At 40.4% G+C, this 19,547-nt stretch overlaps 1 protein-coding gene across 4 annotated transcripts in view; it reads right to left on the reverse strand.

Annotated features, from left to right (window-relative positions):
- SYTL5 (synaptotagmin like 5) overlaps positions 1-19,547 on the reverse strand; it is a 100,703-nt gene that overhangs the window by 71,156 nt on the left and 10,000 nt on the right. The gene's annotated exons all lie outside the window — the stretch shown is intronic.

The following is a 19,547-nucleotide window of genomic DNA, read 5'->3' on the forward strand; positions in this document are numbered from 1 at the left end:
TACTTCCACCCTGATAATAAGTATGGGAGGAGGAATGACTGTAGTCATGTCCCTGAGACTACGGGAAAAGTAAAAAATTAACAAGTGGCGGGACGTCAGAGGACAGCACTAAAGGGAAGACTCACCCCACAACAAGTACATACACCTGCATCTCAGCAAGTCATCCATTATACTCACCTCACTGTCAATTTGGAGAAACAGGAACTTGCAAGGAGTGATTTATCCACTTACTGCAGACATTTAACTTAGGATGACACGTTCTAGATATGCCCATTCCCTTCCAGTAAATACAACAAGAACTTAGAGTGACTTAGTACCATGTAGCCACACAGAAGTAAGACAAATCTCACTTGCCCCCGGCTTTGGTCATTTCTAAACAGAAAATAACTTCCAGGCAAAACCAGAAGAGACACCCTAGTCCATACTGGAGCTCTGACCTTGACCCTATATGCAAAGAGTCACCAGAAAGCTACTTGGAAAATATCTAAAACTTCTAGTTAACTGGTTGGAACATCCAGCCCTCACAGTCTCATAAGTAAACATAGAGTTTCACATTGAAACAAGGCATGACCTCCAAGACACTTTTCCTTAAAAAAATTAAGCTATGTGAACAGCTGCACATTGTACTTTGAAGCATATACACGATATACAGGATACAAACATAAAGCCATTTACACAGAAAAAATACATCCACATCATCATACGTAAGTGCAAATACATGTATGTGCATACATAGGTGCACAAGTGCTATAAGGTAATGCAGATTTATTTTACATTATGCATGCTGGAAAAACTAAAATAGATTTTAAGAAATTTAGGAGTTTTTAAAGCATCCCTTGCTTAGGGAAGCTTTGAACAGTTTGGAAAGGTTTTGGTAAAGATAAAAAGCAGAGAAAATTGAAGCACTAGCATTCACAGTCTAAGACAACTATGGGTAAGAGACAAGATATCCTTCTGTTTCCCTTCCTAACAACCACTGAAGAAACAAATACTGTTGCCAATGGCATCAAATGAAATTCTTGTGTTGCTTTTCACAAACTGCTTTAGAATGTGAATTCTGAAATACCCCATTCCCCCAGTTATCTGGCTATTTATTAGTAAAGGATAGAAATGTCACAATTTAAGTTCGCAGATATTTTCCTCATCTTACATGAGCATGGGAATTTCTTCTGATATTTTGTAACCTCTCTCAATTAATAAAAAAAGCATAAAGTATACACAACAGGCATATAAATATTTTCATTTATTTTTTTCTTTTTCTCCTAAGACGACAGTGATATAAATCTTCCTGTTTCTGCAGTATAGATCCACCTATCAGTGTCACTTTCATCAGGTAAGAAAATGGGACAAAAAGGTCGTACATAAACTGAAAGCGCACAACAAGTCTATACAAGGCAAAAATACAACTCAGAATTGCCAGTTACAAGCTTACTATTACTGAAAATTGGGAAACAAGCAAACCACAGAACACTACTTCTGGCTAGATTGCTATCTTAAACATATAAAAGCCAAGTAATAAAAACAGATAGAAAAAAAATTACTTTGATTCTCTGCATTTATTTTAATAGAAAAATAAAAAACTAGACTGTTATGTTTATTCTTAAATTCTTGAAAATGGTGTTTCTATTAATACCATAAGGCCACAGTACTTGCAAGCGAAAGGAAGAAATCCAACGTGTGAATTATGCTTTGTTACTATCGACAAGGCTAGCTTCTTTCTTGGGCCGCCTAGCAAAATGCCTGGTGAAAACGGTACGGTCATTCCAACCGGATCCTAACATCAGCGGGCTAGGGGGCACGGGCATAAAACTCACAGTGCCAAGTTCAGCAGTCAGAGAATAAGCTAAGCTGCTTGGCTGGCCAAGCTGCTCCAAATTTCTGTTTGCAAGTTTTTCTTACAGGGGTAGCGTAGGTTGACACACAGCATTATTCTGACATGTGGGGGGTTTTTTTGTTTGTTTGTTTTAAACTGAGAAAAAAAAAAAAGTCAAGTTCTGTTGAAAAATGGAAAACCAAGAGGTTAACAGGAAAGAATGAGCAATACAATCAGAAATTTAGAACAACAGAACTGTTAAATATGGTCTCTGACAGCACCATTATTGTCTTGATGATGCACTACAGGTAACGAGGGTTCTTGCAGAAAACAGTGCAGTGGTACGACAAGCAGGCTGACAAGAACACTCTACCTTGTAAGATGTATCCTGGTATTGGGAATTCATGGAAGAAAAAAAAAAACAACAAACCACTTCAAAAGATTAACTTGTCATCTGGCCATATTTTCTGAGCTTTTTTTCTTTGAACTCTAAAGACATTAGTACTCCTACCAGAATATCTGAAAGCCACAAAAATTCCCTTTGGCTAAGCATATCTCTTATCCTTGAATGTCTTGGAAGTTTTTTCTCTCCATACAGAGAGGCACATATGCAATCCAAAATTACTGAAGTGACATGCCATAATTGGGAATTCAGTTGTTTCATTTGCCACCTGGAGCATAGGGTCAAATATGTAGACTCCAGAGAAGAACTAAGCACTTAGTTTGTGATCTCATCACACTTACATCAGATTAAACTGACTTAAAATTTAAGAGTGCGCTACACTCTCCTCTGCCAGATGTAACTCAGCTGAAAGATCATGCCATTAGTTTCTTATGGTTTTCACCAGCGAGGAAATCCTAAGCCACAGAACGTGCACCACTGGCAGCAGAGGTGACACTTTTGTGGTTAGAAAGCAGGTAGGATCTAAATCCCACCTCAGCGGAGATCCTTCTGAGCCACAGACCAACAGGCAGTCACAGCAACCCCTGGCTACGCTCAGGAACGGGTGGGGAAGAGGTTGGATTTAGGGGCCAGCACCAGAGTTGGTGGCAAGAGGTTTGAAGGCATGGAGAGTGGAAGCGTGCAAGAAGAGGTTAACGAAGGAGAGGAAGGAAGAATTATTCTTACTGCCCACAGGCACAACCTGACCTCGTAACTGATCTCTGAGTTACCACTGCCTTCCATGCCAGATGAAACCGGCTTAGAAACACCAGAGCAGACTGACTGGACAGTGGTCTAGTCAACAAAATTCTGGTATCTCATGCTGACAGCTCACCTTTTAAGGTGAACCATGTGAATCTTGAATTGAAATTATTATAGTCTTGTTTGTAAAAACAACAGAAACTACATTACAGTTTGCAACACAGATAATAATGCAGACTATTATAACGTTTACCAAATAGACAGGCAGACCCAAATTACATTCACGTTACCCACATTAACAGAAAGATATTTGTAGTAATATCTATTCTTATAGAAAGACCATAATCAACTGAGATTTTTTTGTTGCTTCCTATTTTTTACTGAACATACCTGGGAATAGATCCTTCAGTCTCATTTACGACAAAAATCTTGTTGGTTTTAACTGTCTTTATCACGTAACAGTGGGATTTGGCAACTGTCAGAAATTACAGTTTTACCTGCTTATGTGTTCAACAAACGCTATGTAGGTTAAAATATCTTGTGAATTAGCAAAAATATTCTCCTAAAGAACTGGGATGGCAGCCTGTTTCATGATCTCATACTCAGTATTAGCAAGACATAAAACACACCAATGACAGTCTTAAAGATGAGCATCCTCAAGTTTCCCTTATTGCTTTGGTGGGGGAACACGGTCTCCAGCACGAGACCGAGCACATCAGCAATACAGCTGTTGTGTTCAGGGCTGCAGAAACATCTGATGCTGAAATAGCCCAGGTCTTCTGTCCGCCAGCTGTCTAACATGTGTGTATCAACCAGCTAATGGACATTAAGATTCGTATCCACCTCACCTTCCAGATTTTCTTCTGCATTATGTAATTGCTTCTCAAAAATAATAGATTTCCTAACCAGACACTGCCTAGCTGCTGAACCTTCAGCAAATACCCCAAGAGCAGCTCTTATTTGTTCAGACAGGATTCCTTCTAAATACGTTACAGTCATGACCTCTGCCTAGGTGATGTTCTCTACCCCAAGCTAGCTGAAGTGCTAGCAGCAGTTACCTTTGCATAAGCCAAGTTTTCCCAGTTCTTAGATAATGTTACTCTTGCAAGGCTGTCTTTTAAGACTGAAGATAGTGCAGGCATCTTTACCCTGCATGGAGCAGATCTAGTCAAAACCCCTTTGTTCCTGCATCCTACTTCACTCCTCCCTGATGAGACAAATTCTGTGTGGAAACTCTGATGCCGCTGCGTTCATTCTGCCATGTGCTGGTACAAGAGGTACCAAACCATCCACCACCTCCCAGCAGGAGGCCATCTGGTTTAGCTCCCACAGCGTTTGTGGTATGTGGTGGGCATTTCTGTTCTACACGTAGTTGTTAAACAAAAAGAACGGTGATAGCAAAACCAGGAGGAACACATTGTCTACAGAAAAGGAGACTAGTAAGTAATGAGATACTGTTTTAACAAACTACCATTTAAGACTTCCCTGCTTTACACAACACATGATTAGAGACCAGGCACGTGTTTCACATTAAGATTTAACAGGAAAATTTGCTCTTCTCCTTTCCTGCACTACTTTTTGCTCTCTCTCTAAATAGTCCAGAATAAATCAGCTGACTAAAGCTGAATTATGAACCAACTCCAGGTTTAAAAACAAAAGAAGCCAGCCAGCTTTTAGAAAGTGACAATGATCTTTTTTACAGGCTTTTGATGGTTTATTAAGCAGCCCTGTGGCTGGTTAGGAAATTTAGTTGTCTTCATCCTAAAATGACAGAAGATTTCACACAACGCAGCATTTGAGGAACACTAAAATGCAGATTAGGACACATGGAAAAATGCAAAAGCCCCTAATAGGATGGGGTTAGTTCTGATCTACATTCAATTTCTACATAGAGCTTTAATTTCTTAAGTCAGAGTAATGCCACAATCTAACATTGGACTTGCAAATGAAGTAGTAAAAGAGGAGGAATGAATGAAGAGACAATGGCAAGAGAGTACGTAAGTCAACCTCTCGAGTATGTGGTTGTTTTCTCTTGCCTCATGGAAAGGGCCAAAAGAACTGCTCACTGGGACTATCCATGTGCATTTCCCATTTCTCTTATCCATGGAAATGGAGTCTTCCTCTCTGAAGCTATTGTTGAGGGAAAATATGTTAGAAATAACAGACTCATTAGCACGTGACAGCTCTTGCAAAATTAGAACTGAATAAGGTGCAGTTTATCCTGCTGTATACCTTCATCCACTGTATGTAGGTACCACATCTATCGAAGAAAGCATTTGCTCACACTCCCAAGACAAAAGTATTACTTACGGCTTGTTTAAAAAACAGAAGAAAAAAAAAAAAAGAAAAAAAGGAGAAAAAGCATTACAGTGGGGAAGAAAGAACATGCCATTTATTTTGCTAACTGCTAGCACAGCTGCTTGTGACAATTAGAAATACAGCACCCCCAAAACTGCATCTTTGTGAGGGATGTTAGTTAAGAGCTACAGGAAGTACAGTGAATCCACTGCAATCAGCTACATTTGTAGTTGCCACAGGTGCGGTGACCGCTACTGTCACTGCTGCGTGTATCCTCCGGAACGCAGCAAATCAACAGCTTCATCTGCGCTCCATGCTTTCCCCTCATCTCTCCCCCATCTCCGCAGGAAGGAGGAGAAGCATCCTGCTCCCAAGAGGCAGAGCTGAAAGGAAGCGAGATGAAGGGAGAGGAATTATCCTCTTTTCTTCAATGGTGCTATTATCAAATTGCTTGATGCAAGCAATTACTCCCACCACCAAGCCATTATGTTTACTTAGCCAGGAGCTAGTACATGGAACAATTTAGTGACTCAGCGGCAGCATTTTCCGCATGCGCTACAGTGGTACGGGAACCGCAGCATCACCTCATGTTGCTTGAGTGACAGAGCCTTCACCTACTGCTGGTGGGAAATTCTTTGCCAGCAGAGAAATGTGGTCTGCACTACACATATTTACTAGCATGGGTATATCTGTGACAGGCGCAAACAGTATATCCATACCGGTAAAGAAATTCCTCCCAGCAGTGGCCAAACACAGCATGGCATGGTGGATTGTAATTGACTTTTGTCACGTGAGATGCTGAGATGTATCGTCTCTCAAAAAGGCGCCAACCACTGCCCAAACCAAAGCTGCACGAGGCACAACAGCCAAGTTTGAAACTCAGCAGGAGCAGGATTGATTGCACTGCTGCCTCTGACACACGCTTCAGGAGGCCACAGTTCCCACCTCCCAGCTCAACGCTGGCACTACGTATCACAGCGTGCTGAATCCGGATCCCGTGCGCCCGGCTTTGACGCTCAAATGAGAAGAGGCACATTTCATATACGTCCTGCTTAAAACACACCAGTACTACGTAACCTGACTTCATTCACATGGGGATCTGAAATAAAATTCGAAACTAAGATGCCATCGCTAGGTAGGCATCAAAATATGGTCTATGTTCACAGTTATCCTTTATCTTTTCTGAGGCCCACAGCTGTATACAAGCCTATGATGGGGGAAGGCAGGGACAAACTGCCACCCTTAAGTCTAACAGAATGGCAGAAAGACATAAAAAGGTTCTTGTCACATCAAGAACTCTTAACAAATGTAAAGCTTACCATGTTGAGAGTGTAATGGCCAACTCGTCTCTCTTCCTGTTTTAACTAAAGCACACCGCTTGCAGAATGCCATATGCAGGAGCAAGAAAAACCAGCTACGCTTCTCAACAAAGTGTTTGCAGAGTGCACACGCCCAGGTAAGCAAACTAAATGCCAGCAGGTACTGAAGCACCAGGAAATGCTTGTTACGCAAAATCAATAAATTTGCAAGGTATGGAAGAGCTACTCAAGACACTGAAGTCAAGTGGGAAGAAAACCAAACCAAATTTGTTGAATGTGATCTCAGTTAATGGCACACGGAGGAGACAGAATGAGAGCTCCAGTTAGTATGACAATGCAAATAGTCGGAAGATTCTTCAACTAAGAACAAACTTCAAAGATCTTTAGGTATAAGAACTGGAAGATTTATGAACTAGCAAGTCATACATTGCATTAAAGAAAGGGTCATGTAAGAGTGGCAGCAACATTGTTTGAAGTGACATTAAAAACACAGAATACCATCAAACAAATTTGTATCAGTGCACTAGAATGAATACAAGCAGAGAGAAAAGCTGAAACATTTTTTACAGTCTAAGTCTGTAAGTCATGTAGTATAAGCATGTTTGACTTCATAGTAATCAGAAGGACTTCTATTCATTAATCAAACAAAAACAATGGATTCAGAAGCAGGTTTTTTTTTTAGGTCGGGCATAATTCCAGCTTTCTGGTAATGTCTTGGCAAAGCCGTCATATACCTATAGGACTGCAGATCTCTCTCCAACCACAGTCGATGCCTTCAAGCTATATCTAGTTCCTTAGCACAGATGTAAGAACATTTCAAAATGAAAATCATAAGTGTTTACAGGACTAAGGCAATAATGTTAAAGCTCATTAAGTCTACGAAGTATTCCACCTTACTGTGTAAGAAAGCAGTAAATTAAGACATCTGACTTGTATAATAAGAGAGCTAAGACTAAGATCAGCACTGTCGGTCTGATTATTAAACCATGCTCCTACTACAGGTCTGTCTCTGCTTGTTTTTCAGCCCTTATTAAAAAAAAAAAAATCTTCAAGTAATATGAAAAAACATTTTAAATAAATAAAAACTATGTTTTCCATTTCATTGCTGTAGAACTTCAGGCTTATCCAGCTCCCCAAACGGTCAGGTTATGCACTGCGTGCAACAGGGAACACAACTGCCCAGTGAAAGCTCCCTACAGAGTTCAACGCTTGGTTGCTGCCTCAACAAGCTTGTGCTACTTTTCAAGCGCACTACGCTTGGAGAAGGCAGCACGCAGGCGGGCAGGGGAGCAAGTGCAGAACAGAGCAGAGGTAGGGAGTACACCAGACAGCATTCACTTGTGAACACAATCCCATACTCCCAAGAGATCCTACAAAACAATTAAATGAGATAATTTAACCCCTTAGGTTATGCTTTGGAATAAACAACTATTTAATAATCTTCTCTATATTGCACTGCTTTGGCTAATATACTTACAAGCAAGAGGCAAAGGATGAAAAGAATGACACAACAGGGTGGCAACCTTTTTCTTTTGTTTTGCTCATCATTGTGTAAACAGGGTTCACTTTCCTGGCTGAACATTTAACCAGAAAAGATGATACCTCCCAGGGTAAGAATGGAAATAAAATTCAATGCGTCAGCTTGCAAAATTAAACAAACCAAGCAGATCCGAAACAAAGAATGAAGGAAGGAAAAATATTTTTGCTATTGTTAAGCAAAAAAATCTGTGCAATGTTAAATCACCCATGAAAATATGACTTAGGGCTTGAGTCGTCTCAATCTTATTGCTTAGTCACAGCATATATGAAGGCAGTATTCATTCAGTACTGAACTTCACCTTAATACATTTAAGTTATTCCCTGTGTCTCTATACTTTCTGTGATGAAGTGGAAAGAAAAGCAGTGAACTGAGGTCTAGAACAGAACATATTTATACACATTTGGAAACCAAGTTCTAATATGCACCTTACATGTGTTTTGCTTGATAGATGGATAAATTGTAAACTTAAGTAAGACTCATAGTTATGAAATTCAACTAAGACAAGTTGAAGAAAGTTTATCAACTGTTTACTTTTAAAAATTTGTAGCACCCTGTCCTGGTTTCAGCAGGGATAGAGTTAAACTTTCTTCCTAGCAGCTGGTTAGTGCTGTGTTTTGAATTTAGGATGAGAATAATGTTGATAACATCCTAATATTTAAGGTGTTGTGAAGCAGTCCAGGACTTTTCCACTTCTCATACTGCCCTGCCAACAAGAAGGCCGGGGGCACCCAAGAAGCTGGGAGGGGGCACAGCCAGGACAGCTGACCCAAACTGGCCAAAGGGATATTCCATACCATATGACATCATGCTCCGTATATAACTGGGGGGTGGGCCGGGAGGTGGTGCGGCTCAGGAACTAGCTGAGCATTGGCTCCAGGTGGTGAGGAATTGTGCTGTTTATCACTCATTTTGTATATTCTTTTATCATAATTATTCTCTTCCTCTTCTGTCCCATTAAACTGTCTGTATCTCAACCCACAAATTCTACCTTCCTCGTTTTGATTCTCTCCCCCAGAATCGGGGAAAGGGGGAGTGAGCAAATGGCTGTGTGGCTGTTTTAGCTGCTGGCTGGGTTAAACCACGACACAGCCTTTCCCCATATTAAAACAGGCATGGTGTTTGGGAGCAAGAAATCACTTCTTGATACTGAGTTCCCTTAGAAAGCAAGTACAATGCCAGCAAGTCTCCTAACCCTTCTTTCTAACAGCTAGCATCTCTTACAGTACATCCCTACAACTATCACAGTGAGTTTAGAAGTTCAATTAATACGTATTATGTTATAACATGATTGCATTTGACACCAGGTTGCATGGGACAGGAATGAACTAGCACATCCAGGACACCTGAAAGCTACTGTCATCTCTGTTACTGGTCAAGGGCTGCTGCTGCATGGTCTAGTCATGACCTGTCTCCATCCTGTTTAAGTGCCCTCTCTCCTGTTCCCTGGGACTTGAGGCTGCTCAGGGCAGTGGCCATCAGGTGTTACTGTGCGCGAGATTCCTGGGGCAGTGGTCTGTGCTGCAGCACTAGTACAGGAAGCTTCATCTGACATGAAGCACAAAATGCATGGTAAAACAAAAGGATTATTTTCATTACTTAACAAGATGTTCTCACAAAAAAAAAGTATCTGTTTTAGCTGCAGCAAGTGATTGACTGAAATATCAGTAGGTTCACGTGTTTTTTCCCCCCCAACAGAAGTTCCTCATCCAGAAATGAATGAGGATTCTTCAAAAATTTCAATAGAAACTTGTTTCTAAGTTTTCAAGTTCAAATGTTTTTACTAATTTCCTGAATTCCAAGTACTCCAAAGAAGGTGCCTTAACTTTATCAAACATTTCATTTTGCAGAAAAACTCATGACTATCAATCTGAGGTTTAGTCCACTTGATAAAATTCTGTCATTGACTTGAAGGAAGAAAAATGAAATGTTCTCTGAGCTTTGCAAAAGGGCTACGGGAAGATTACTGAGGAACTGCAGCCAGGCTGCAGAGTCAGAGAAGAGGGAAATAGCATTTAGAAGAACAGCCAATATGGAAAAGCATCCACCAAGCCAATGAAACCCCTGGGGTTCCCTTCTCCCCAAACCCAGAGGACCTCGTGTGCGAGAGCTTTGAGTAAGGAAATGTGCGTCTGGCGCGTGCAGGAGGTGAAAAACCCAGTCCTCCGTTATTTCAGCCTGTTAGATGCTCAGTACTTGTTTGCCTTTCTGCAACGACAGTATGGTGTAGTAACGCTCATGATCCACTACGCATGATAACACCTTTCTGTTTGATTTAGCAAACAGATTTGATTCAGGTTTTAATGAAAAGAAAAGTTTGTTTTCATGCACACCAAAGGTATATACTCATACATTACATGACTTATCTCTATAGAGGTGTGAAAAATCTTTAGGAGATTCATCTGCCCAAGGTGGGCGTGTGGATGGACTAGATGATCTTTAAAGGTCCCTTCCAACTGAAACCGTCCTATGAGTCTATTCTCTCTTATTTATTCTGACCTATTCATCCCAGCCCCACTCTATAAGCAACAGAGAAACACGCATTTCTAGGGCATGACTCACCTCATCTTCATGAGAAGATTTTAAAAAGGTCAGAGGAATCCTTGTCTAGTAGCATCCATTTCTCTCCACTGACTGTGAAGGGGATGCATGCAGCATGACTACTTCAAATGCAGGCATACAAAATACGTGAGCAAATGCATCCTGCTTCTCATTTCCAGTATCAAATGAGCTGTTCACAAGGACACTTGTCCAGAAACTTACCAGAGGATATAAACAGCTTAATCAGAAAGTAAGATGAACTTGGAGCATTATCATGTTTTGTTTTTCATTAAATACAATGCTACAATGTTTTTCTCTACAAACAGCAACTAAAGGGGTTAAATTAAGCAGGTTGCTTAAATCTTGCCATGAAATGCATCAGTATGTTGTCTCAGTGTGTCTACCTCAAAATGAGCATGGCTGGGAAGTCTGCATTTGTAAGCATATCAGTTTCCAAAAATCTTGTGGCAGGCAGGCAAAACCCTCACAAAAATCTGGTTAGAAAAAGTAATCTCACCTTCACAGGTTACACTGCTTTCTCTCTGAACACTGGGTTGTGCATCAGCTATCGGAGTCCTGAGGATCACTTTCAGTGGGGCAACGGAGGTAGCGGAATGCGTGGAGGCTTCCCTCTGCTTCCCAAGGTCAGATTTGTAACATAAATGTCTATCCAACACAGCTCAAAGAAATAGCACAAGGTCTGTGGGGAGCAGCCATGCATATCAGCTGTGACTGAGGACCAGAGCTTAGATCAGTGAGAGAAGAACTGCACGCTGCTGTCTGATCTTCTATGACCCCAACGAATCCAATGAGCAACTTCGGCAAAAGCCTATATAGACTGCCTGACAGCAGCGTACACAGGATGGGCATCCTTCTTCATATACTGTATGACAAGCAAGGAAAAGCAACAGATTCCTCAAAAAATACTGGTCATCAAACAAATGAAACATCTGGGATGGTTTTCTTTGCTATTTTAAAACTCTTTGCCCTCTCAGCATAGCCTATCCAGTGCCTCAGTTGTATCTCTCCTGAAAAAAGGACATGCAGCTGAAGTTGCCAGCGCTGAACAGACTGTCTGGCTTCAGTCTGGTTGGCACAGAAAGCAACAGCAGAGATTGATCAGCACGGTCTTCCACAGCGGCTAGCAAGCAGCAGCCAGGCACAGGGCTGGAGGAGCGAAGTTCAAAGCCGCACAATGGATCACTGCGTGGGAAGTGCTCCAAACTAGAAGGAACCAGATCTAACTGCTAAAAATGGCTTTACAGGACATGACAGAAGATACAGATTTCCATTGCAGAAATACCTTGAGACCTGGGGCCTTGACCGGTCTTTGTTAGCAATATGAATTTTTCAAAAGTAAAGGCTTCCTAACATACACTTTACTGTGATACTTTTCGCTAACTATAAGAAAAGGACCACAAGCTGTCTCATCTATCCTTTGGCCATGACCTGTCAAAGTAATTCCATAATATAATCCTAGTGGGTGCTGTACAAACAGCAGGAGGACACAAAAGCCCTCAAGAAGCAGGTCTGACGCAAACCCTTAATCATTTCTCTTCGCTTCACATTCTATTTGTTACCATCATTTAAACATGTCTCTCTCTTTCCAGCTAGATACATAATTCCAGTGGCAAAAAAGTTCAGGAACCTAGAGGTGAGCTTCCAGAGTTGCTACCTGTCCTAGACCTACTCTTCCAAGCTTTTTGGAAGAACAGGTGGTGGGTACAGGCACCACATTACTGGCACACTAGTTTTTAGGTGAAATGGCAAAAGAGAAGTTATTTGGGAGAAAGACTGTGCAGAGCTGTGCTCACAGGATATTAATCATAACCTGACCTTTCTATAGCAGCTTTCTGCCTCCTTTTGGCCAAGATTTACTCCAGCAATCTGCATAGCAAGCGTTTTGGCCTTTTGATCACTGTTGCAATACCGACAGCTTATGCCACTTGAAACAATACCTAAATGTATCATTATGAGAGGGTCAAACTACTCACTGGTCTGGGTTTGAGATTGAAAGTATAGTTGATGCACGCTTCCAGTAGGAAATCTATGAAAGATCTTTCAGAGAGGAGCAAGTCATCTCCAAGACGGTCCAGTACACACAGAGTAGGCAGCCAAAGTCCACCAGTATGGAAAGAATGGTGGCTCCATGTCCTTGCCTGGAGAGCACATGCTCTCCAAGGTGATGGGGACAGAGGCAGGAGTTGCTAACAGTAATCTCTCACTACTGCTACTGCCTCTTGCTGACCTACAGCAATCAGCCCATCACAACCTGACCTGTAAAGCCAAGTTCTTCATTTACCAATAGAGGCTTTAGAAGTTAAGGATACATTTATGGAAGCCTGGTTAATAATTTATCACTCTCGACAGAGTTACATTTTTTCCAGTGATCAGATGCTGGATACCCACATTTCACAGTTGAGCATTTCTCCTTACACATCACGTGCACCAACTAAAGTTTAATAGATGCCCTCAGGGAGTATGTAGGAGTGATAAGGACAGTTTTAGCTTGGGACTATTGAAAGGTTAATAATATTTATCTATTCGATCACTGACTCACGCAGAGATTTGGGGTAGGTTTTGTTATTTTCCCCACATTTATTAGCATATCAGCTTGTTGTCACACACAGCTCATGCTCTTCAGCCTAACAGGCACCCTCAGAAGGACTCACGCATGCACCTTTACCAGGGCAGACTAGCTTATCTTCCACAAAAATCTGGGAAAAAATGCCTCCCTTCACGATAAACGCAGATGTCTGGGAAAGAAAAAAGGACATACATTTTTCTGTGACTTATTCCAATATTAGATCAAGTGATCTTCGCATTCCATTGGTATTGAAACACCACTCACCAGCAAATACTGCCCCACATTTCCATGTGTAGACTATTGGGTACTGATTATAACCATTTGGGTCCCATCAGAGGCTGCAGAGGAAGAACCTGTCAGGATTGGAAGGTTGTTATTTTACAAGAGAAGAATGAGCAGCCTCAATTTTAAAAAAGTGTATGGTTTTCACTCTATTTGCATCTTTATTCTTTCCTTTATCATTATTGCAAATCAGCAAGCTCAAAACACACATCTTTTTCTCTTTTCTTTAAAGCCCCTAGAGTAATGTTTCCAGAAACCAGAGTAAATAAATGCAAACAAAAAAAGGTCTTGACAAAAACACTGTCTGATCATCCCAAGTTAATAATCTATAATAACCCCTGCCTCTACCGCTTGTGAATATCAGCACCATTCCAACCCTCAGCAATTAAGCTTGTGTGAGTGCACAAAGCCCCCTAGGCAATTGTTGCTATATTGTGACTGCTATACCTGGAGTTCTTTAAGAAACAAACAAAAAAAATCCAACCAACCAAACAAAAGAACAAAAAAAACCCCCTAAGCCATGAAAGTCTTAGGCACAGCCTTTGGTACTACATCAGACTTTCAACTGTTCAACACCTTAAAAACACATAAATCTTTATTCTGCTCACTTGGCAATATGAGAAAGTTTTAAAAATACACAGCCACAAATGTTATTTTCCACACGACTCCTGTTCCATTCAAGACGCAGGAAAGATAATGGCATGGCAGCTGCCCAAAATTTCTTCCTAGTTTCACTATTGGGCATATAGCCCACGCCTCATTTGTGGCACATTTTCTCACTCCTGAATACAGAATTAATAGAAGACTCAACTTTTTCTACCATGCTTACACACGTGTATCGAAGTACCTTACAAACACTGATCTACACAGTATTTTTGATGTATTATTTTAAGTTTTAGATAGAAAAGCAAAATCCTTTAAGGTAATGACAGGACAGGAAAGGAAACAGTTTGGTAATTTAATGTATCTTGATGTCTGGACACTCCAGTTACAGACAGATTGATTTTTCAAGTATATTGAGCATCCATAATCCCGTATAATTTTAAAGACACTTATGGACTCCCAGCATCTTTGAGTGTCAGGCCCTGAAGTACAAAATACTTCGCCTTGTTACAGAGAACAAGAACCCTTCACTCATTCTCCTCTTTCCTTGCAAAGACTTTGCTATGCCCCCCCAAAGCCACAAAATATCTTTTTTTATGGGAACCACACCACGCACTTATCCATTACTTTTAATATACACACACACCACTGCAGAACTGTAGAGCAATAATTCTATTTAATATAAAGTGATAATGACACAGGTAAACTAAACTGGAAAACCAGTTATAAGCAACATGATTATATTTCTATATTCAAATTCAACAGAGCATCTGAAATCAACTGGAAATCTGAAACTGTTCTCTGCAACATCTGTTTAACAGCAGCAGTACTATTGTAAAGCTAATAATTTCCAACAAAAGGATAACAAGAGACAGTAAGAAAATCAGTCCCAGAAGCTAAATTGCCTTTCCAGCTGTGAGATGACATCTTCTTGGAAGACATTAAGGAATACATATTTCTATAAGCTTTTTTTTATATAAGCTTTTTAAAATGATGCAAAACCAAAACAAAACGTTAGAGTGCATAACACAACCCTAATAACATTCACAAGATGAAGCAGTAAAATCCAGCTAATAACATACATTACAGTTGCAAACTTGTTTGAAAGCAGAAAATATAACCAGAAGCTAACAACTTAAATGACATAGCTTTGTCTTCGCCACACATGATCTACTGAATGAAAAGCATAGCCTCATAAAGCACACACCTCAGGCTATTAAAAGCATATAAAAATGATAAAATATTCTCCTCCAATCTGAGGGGGCCATACTTAGTAACAAATTATTGAACCTTTTACTTCTCAACTGCTTCAGATGTAACCCAAAATACTACAGACTAACCCCAACAACAACAGAGGCTAGCCTGATCCCTTTTATCAACCTGAGCTCTCTCTGTAGGGGTAAATCAGCATTAAATACTTGTTAAAAATAATATCTGAAGACAGCATTGTCATTAGTACTTTAATCCATTACTAAAAAAAAAAAAAGCTAGATTCCACTGACATAGTAGATTAGACCACCATCAGAAAGGGCAGTTTCTTCCCCTCTTAAACGATGAGTCCTAGAAACTCTGAGTTACTTTTTAGCAAATATATTTAGATTCCCAGCCTGCCTTCCTCCCTTCACTCCTTCACCTCTTAAATCTATAAATAAACTACCTGTAGCAATATTGAATAGTCTCTTAAAAATGGAAGCACCGTACATTTCAAAACAACACAGAACGGCAGATGGAAGGACTTTCTAATTGATTTCGGTATTGTTTAGCAGCCCGTTTGATCGCTCAGCTCTGTGGCGCAGTTATGCCAATCCATAGGTCAAACACAGTATGAACTCAAACAGTTGCAGAGAGACCACAGGATGCAGAGCTGTTTGCATATAACATCCTCAGTAAGGTTTCCTGCCATAAGGAAACACGTGGCGTTCAAGCAGGGAACACAACTCGGTTCAACAACAACAACAGTTTAAGTTTTCCTTGAATTAAATTAGACCGTGGGCACTTTCTTTGGTGTGTAGCAGGGGGAGGAGAAAAAGGGTGCAGGTTGAAATGTACTTTCCTATGAAGACGACCGATCTTTAGGTCATTGAATTTTATGACCAAGACATGATAAACTAACTTTGATATATTTTGACTACATTACCCAGTAGATGTGGTAAACTAATCAACAGATACACTTGAAATTTAATTATACTATATATAGTATATATATAATATAACCATCTTAGGCTCCCTTATTGTTACATCTCATTCACAGCAATGCAAATGCTTTCCCCTCATTTGTGAGCTTGCATGAAAAAATGACGCTGGTCAGCTCATCACACCCTTGGCAGATGAGATGATAGGGAAGGATAAAAATCTATTGTGCTACACTGCAACTTAGCATCTCTCCTGGTCATAACCCACTAGGAAGCCCAATCCCCAGGTGAGTTCCCTCGCACAGATCCAATCCTTTCAAGTGACCTGATGTGCACGGGAAGCATCCATCCCACAGCTTGGCACAGAGGTATATGTTCCCGTGACGACAGACACAAGCCTGCACATCAGAAGAGAAAGCAGAGGTTTGGAGATGGCCCGGGCCAAGGACACCTTGCCCACACGTGAGCAAACTGATTCATTTCACTGGGCCAGACTGCAAGTTAAGCATCTCCCTGAGACCGCAATCAGACTAAGGAGAAGCTGTCTCTAGCTAATCACTCAGGGGCTAGACGGGAGATGATCTCACCCGTGGGATGTTCTCCTCGTTGTTTGTGAAGGGAGTAAGCCAGGATACTGAAAAATATTGTGTGTAAATAATAATAAAAAAAGCTTAACTTTTTATACACAATCCAAATGTTTGCAAACAGCAAAGTCCTACCCATGAAGGCAAATTGGGAGAGGCACAGTTAGATTCCCAGGTCTCTAGGTGTGGGCTAAAATTGGTTCAATAACAAATCCACTGTTCCTATATGTATTGAGTGTAGGCCTTATTGCTTTTAAAAACCACCTGGCGAGAAGATTACTCACAACCTATCGTGGAGACAAAGGGAACAGAAGTATCAGAATGCTTTTAGATACTGGAACGCACCCTCCAGCCTGGAGAAGTAGATGAGAAATCAGGATTAAGTGACCACTTAATTGATAGACACAGATTACTCAGCTAGACACAGCTTACTTCAGCTGCTGCAGAATTGGGTAAGACTCAGATTAAGTTCACCAGAATGCTGGGGAATACATAATACCCATCCTACACGCGTTTATGTCTGTAATATCACATGAAACTATTCTCCAAATCCATCCATCAATTTACCTGCTCTGACATCTTGCTTGTATTGAGCTCTCCAAAATTTTCATCAGCTTTTCAAATATTCTCTTCTCCTGCAGTAGCAGGCAAAGCTTACTACAATACATGTAAAGGCAAGACAGGTTTAATATTATTTGGCTCTCTAATTCTTCAATCAGATTGTGTCTCCTCAGTAATTTATTATAGAAATTTCTAAAATGAAAGTTCCATCTGTACAAGTAATTTCCATGTAAATTATTATAAAATCCCCAAATTCTTGGGAAGTTTCTTAAACGCTTTTGTTCTGTGATACGATGACATGTAAATCATCATTTCACCACTGCTCATAAGAATCCCTGTCACCACGTAAAAATAGGAAAAGCAATAATCCTCCGAGAGGAACAGCAGGCTGCTTCTAAGAAGAAACTGTTTTCACTGCCTGTGAACTGCAGCAAATCTCTTAGCTTCTCTGTACTTCAGCTCCCAGCCTACACAGGGAGAACCCCTTTTCTGGACTCAAGAGGTTGTATCAAGGAAAAAATACACCAAGGATCACGAGGCTTTCTGATATTATGGGTATACCAGACATTTTGCTAAAATGCACACATTACATCAAATTGCTAGTGTCCTCCATTTATTTTCTGTGGCAAATAGGGTCCCTTCTTCCTTGGTTTGCATATAACATTAGGTGGGCCACGAATCCTCTCCATTAAAGACTAACCTTTTTTTTTTTCACCCCCATTATAAAAGGCCATTTGCCTAAGAACTTTGCCTATCAGAGATGAAGTTTTCCATGGTACTCATGTTGAGGTTTTGGGACACATTTTAGCTAAAGTTTCTTAAAAGAGCAAGGGAAAAACCCCACCATATTGCTCTTACTTTGTCATAGGTGTAACAATTTCCATTTTCACAAGTTCGTATACAAGTCGTAGGACAGGGACTTCAAACCTAAACAGGACAAGGAGCATTTTCTACAGGGAATATCTTTTTGCAGACGCTGTTAAAATCAATCTGGTTAAAACCACATTTTAATCTTCTGGAAGAAGGTGTAGCTCATACAAATTTGATAAAGACTTGCTAGAGGCACCAAATACATGATGACAGAAATTTTCCAAAGGTCAAATTTGGGATGATTTTGGGGGAATGGGAAGGAAAGATAAAAACCCAAACCAAAAAACACCTACGTGCGAGACATACTGGACAACCTGATCTATAAGAATTGCTGGTTATGCCACTTATAATACATCCAAATCAACTAATTCCATCTGTTCTCACCATCATCAGAAGGGACGGTCTTTCAAGACATTTCCATAAACATGTGTCTCATCTCTTAAGCAATGAAATGGGACAGCTGAAACTATTTGCTTAGCAAAAAGAAGGAACACTACACTCCAAAACAAATAATTCATTTGATGACTTTCTTGTCTAAGTCAATACTGTAAATAGTTTAAAAGTTAATTAAATGGCTAGATTGAGAGAGAAAGGCACTGAAAGCTAAGACTAATACCCTGGGGTATCAATAAAGAAACAACTCCATTCAGGAGGTTTCACATAATTTAGAAAACTTGCTTTCAGACTTCTGTTAGGTCTATTAACTGCAATAGTCCAGATACAAATTTAACTGAGGAAGCATAAGGGCACTGGTTGCACTTCGATAGGGAGTTATGGAGAATTGTAGGGAGGAAAATGAAGGTTTTATTTGGTATTTGCCCCATTCCTTATTCTCTTTCATAGCCAGAAAAGCCAACCTCTCTAGACATTTTTTCTGGCCTAACGTGAATGTTTTTATGCTTTGCTCTCAGAGAACATGAAAAACTGCACTAGCATGGGTCATGAAATGTCATTGCAAAATATCATGGTTAATGGTTGTAAAGTCCTAAATACTATGCTGCTGGTTTCAGCTTGACTGACTGCTCTCCTTCAGTAAGTGTGTAACATGTCGCTTTTTTTGGGGGGGTCACAGATTATTTTTTTTCTGTTCTCCCCACCCCCTGCCCCCCATGAAGTCCCCAGACACATATATACCTGCTGTCTTTTAGCGTGGGGAAGGTCTAAGTATTTTGGTGAAGTAGTCACTCTGTCCTTAGTGCTCTACTGGAACAGAGGAGTGAAGAACTATTGGACCAAGGGTTGGAAAAGGGACTCTAAAAATGAAATAATTAGAGCT

The sequence above is a fragment of the Grus americana genome, chromosome 1, assembly GCF_028858705.1.
Source record: "Grus americana isolate bGruAme1 chromosome 1, bGruAme1.mat, whole genome shotgun sequence".
NCBI lineage: Eukaryota > Metazoa > Chordata > Aves > Gruiformes > Gruidae > Grus > Grus americana.